Here is a 3,291-nt window from a genome sequence, read left to right as displayed (position 1 = left end):
AAAATAAAATAACCGTCATAACCTTTACAAAAAAATGTTATTTTGGTGACACTCTACAAATAAAGCATTTATAATGGATAAGTAAAATGTTTATTAATCCTTTAATTATTACTAATCATTAGATCAGTCTTTTTACAGAGCCTGGTATAAAGTGTGCGCTATTTATACTCTATAAATACTTTGTCTTTTGAATGACCAGTGTAATCTCTCACAAAAATATGCATATGCCATTAGTAGACATTCCAGCATTGCCTGGTGCTTCCTAATAACTCAACATAGCCTAGAACATATCAATGGTAAAATAACAAGCACACAACACAGGATGTCAAAGGAAATACTGTATATAGACCATTTCATTCACAAAAACTGTTGTGAAACAACTGTTGCAAGGATTTGAGGAAGAGTTGAAATGTGAATGTTTTGCTAATGTTGTCAAACTCGCAAACGAATCATAAAACAGGGAGATGTAGCCCGCAAACAACAGCTAACCGGACTAGACAGGTTTTCATATACCACTGATATTTGATTGGGGTATAAATGTTACATATAATTTGCAGGTAGAAATGTTACATGTGTAAGCTTTAAATGCTTCAGTTATCAAAAAGAAAGGAGGACCAAGGCACTCTTCATATAATGAATTAAATGCCTTTATTTGTATGGCATGTTCAATGGTAACAAAGATTAAAAACCCTGACGCGTTTCGGCTGCATGACCTTTGTCAGAGAGTACAAAGATATAATAAAATGTCCTCTTTCCAACAGCTTTCTCCAATCAACCCTGAATTGAAGAGGGAGTGGTTACAGAATTCATTAGACAACAACTATTATACACATTCAAATGTGAAATATGAAAGACAGTTATCAATACGCAAATCAAGACTAGAAGCATCAGAACCCCTAGAAAAGTAGTTCTCACCTTGAATTTGACTGGGCAAAGTGGTAATAATTAAAGCCATCTATTTTATAGTACACTAGATCACAGCAAACATGAACCACATCAGTCTAAACATAGCTGAGGGCAATAGAGCAATATGTCCACTAGATGACAGCAAAGGGACCTCTCACGACCAAACCAGCATAGGAAAGGCTGTAGCAACCTCCTATGGCACATCCTTTGACATGTTTAAAGATACGGTCCTGAAAGACATATGTTATTAGTCCACTCTTTATAGAGTCCATTCAGGCAATGAGACAATGAATTGTATGGTAGATATCTCAGTCTCCGGCCAGGTACTCAAGAAATGAATCTGTACCTACGTGGTTAAAAACCTTAATTTTGTTCAACACATCTGTAGTATTTTGAAGACAGGCTGGGAGTGATGGCAGAAAAGGCTTAGTAAAGTAGTGAATATATTGTAACGCTTGTCAAAATGAGTAGACCAAGACGCAGCGTGGTTTAGGTTCATCATATTAATTTAAATGTGAACTAGCAACGAAACAAAAATAAATAAACAAACGTACAGCCTTGTGGGGCTCAAAGCAACAATACAAAAATCAAGATCCCAAAAACAACAGGTGGGAAAAGGCTGCCTACGTATGATCCCCAATCAGAGACAACGATAGACAGGTGCCTCTGATTGGGAACCATACCCGGCCAACAAAGAAATAGAAAACATAGAATACACACAGAAATAATAAACTAGAACACCCCCCAGTCACACCCTGACCTACTCTACCATAGAAAAAAAAGGCTTTCTATGGTCAGGACATGACATATATTTGGAGATGGATTCTGTCAGACTTTCATTAGCACTAATAACTGGTCTGCCTGGGAGGGTTCTCAAGATTCTTGTGGACTTTTGGAAGAAGATAATAAGAATCCACTGTCTGAGATGTAGGCGTCAAACTTAGATCCTGTGAGGATCCATTTCAATTAAGTTTTTAGGTCTTTTGTAGCTTTGAAGGTAAGAGGTTGGTAGAATTCATCATTGTCTAATTTAGGGTAGGCTTCTGTCACATATTTATCTTTACTCCACACTACCGTAGTCTCCTTTGTCTGCTTTTTTAACCAAAATCTGTCGATTTTTAGACAACAATTCAACTGCATCCCTCTGTCTTAAAAAAGTTATGTCTTGTTTGGTTAGAGTCAATTTTACCCTTAAACAGATTCTCCACATCAAAATTCACCTTCTTGGCAAATGTATTTAGTGTGACATTCTGGACAATGGGCTTAAAAGGTGTATTTTGAGGGCACAGAAACTGCCAGACCTGAAACACTGGTGTCTGTAGTTGGAGAGGTGTCTTGCTTGTACCAGGCCTTCAGATGTAGATTTCTGTAGAAACTAAATAGGTCAATCGTTGTATTGAATTCTAAAGTTGAGCATGTAGTCGAGCATACAGTCCTTTAGACAAGAACCTTACACAATCATCAGAAAGGGGTTCCCCAGAAATGTTGATCACAGTCTTGTTCTGGTCCTGCTTCGTGTGGTTGGATAGTTTTGATTTCTTCCTCCCCCTCCCTGTTGGCCTCTTTCGCATCCTCTCCCTCTCTTGTTGGGGAACCAGAGTGGTTCCTTTTCCTGGTCTTAAAAATCTTGGGAGAAGCCGTCCTCTGAGTGTCTGGGGTAATCCTCACAGATCTAGGTGTCTTTTAACTGCAAACCATTTTCACACATCACTTTGTTTGGCGGCACCACTACTGGACCTTTAAAGGTAGTAACTATTAATAAGTGATGTGATAGTTCAGCAAAATAATGTAGGAAGATATTTTTGTATTACCTCTTAATTACGCAGTATATGGACTGCTCTTAATCTCTTGTGGACAGATTCTACTTGTAAACCGAAGAATCTCTTGAGACAGGACGGAATGCCTAGGAAGGATTTTATTTGCCACCCCCAAAGTTTTCTGAGTAAAACAATAATATGTTTTTATTGTTGAACATTAAATATGTGATCGTTTGAAGGTTTGAAATTATGTTTCCATCAAATAATATCTGTTTGGGCTACAAATTACTTGTAAATATGTTCGGCCCCCTGACCATCCGTTTAAGAAAGATCGCCTCACAGCTGAATCTAATTATGCGATCAATGGCGTAGGACAATGAGCAGCAGTACTTCCAGTGTTTGCGTTTCTCATCACTGATTATTTGGAAGTACAAGGAATGGCCAGAGGCAGTGGTTAAAGTGTGACTACTTTTCTTGTGTGGTGAAATTAGTGGAACTCCCCATTTCACATATGGACCCAGAACTTAATCACACAGCTGGCTAAATTATGCAAGTTTTTTACTTCTGGGTTAACCGAGATTAGACTGCTCTAAGGAGTGACTCCAATCCACACTTATTTTTGGTAGAA

General features: G+C 38.0%; 1 long non-coding RNA gene across 1 annotated transcript; it reads right to left on the bottom strand.

Annotated features, from left to right (window-relative positions):
- Nucleotides 1-647: 647 nt before the first annotated feature.
- LOC118360484 (uncharacterized) lies at nucleotides 648-1,487 on the bottom strand. Its single transcript, XR_004820878.2, has 3 exons — nucleotides 1,257-1,487; nucleotides 916-1,136; nucleotides 648-777 (listed from the first exon to the last, which is right to left on the bottom strand). It is a non-coding gene; the product is annotated as an uncharacterized LOC118360484 (long non-coding RNA).
- Between the last annotated feature and the right edge of the window lie 1,804 nt (nucleotides 1,488-3,291).

This window comes from Oncorhynchus keta, chromosome 28, assembly GCF_023373465.1.
Source record: "Oncorhynchus keta strain PuntledgeMale-10-30-2019 chromosome 28, Oket_V2, whole genome shotgun sequence".
Lineage (NCBI taxonomy): Eukaryota > Metazoa > Chordata > Actinopteri > Salmoniformes > Salmonidae > Oncorhynchus > Oncorhynchus keta.
The sequence above is the reverse complement of the archived record's forward strand: the minus strand, read 5'-3'. Positions and strand labels throughout refer to the sequence as shown.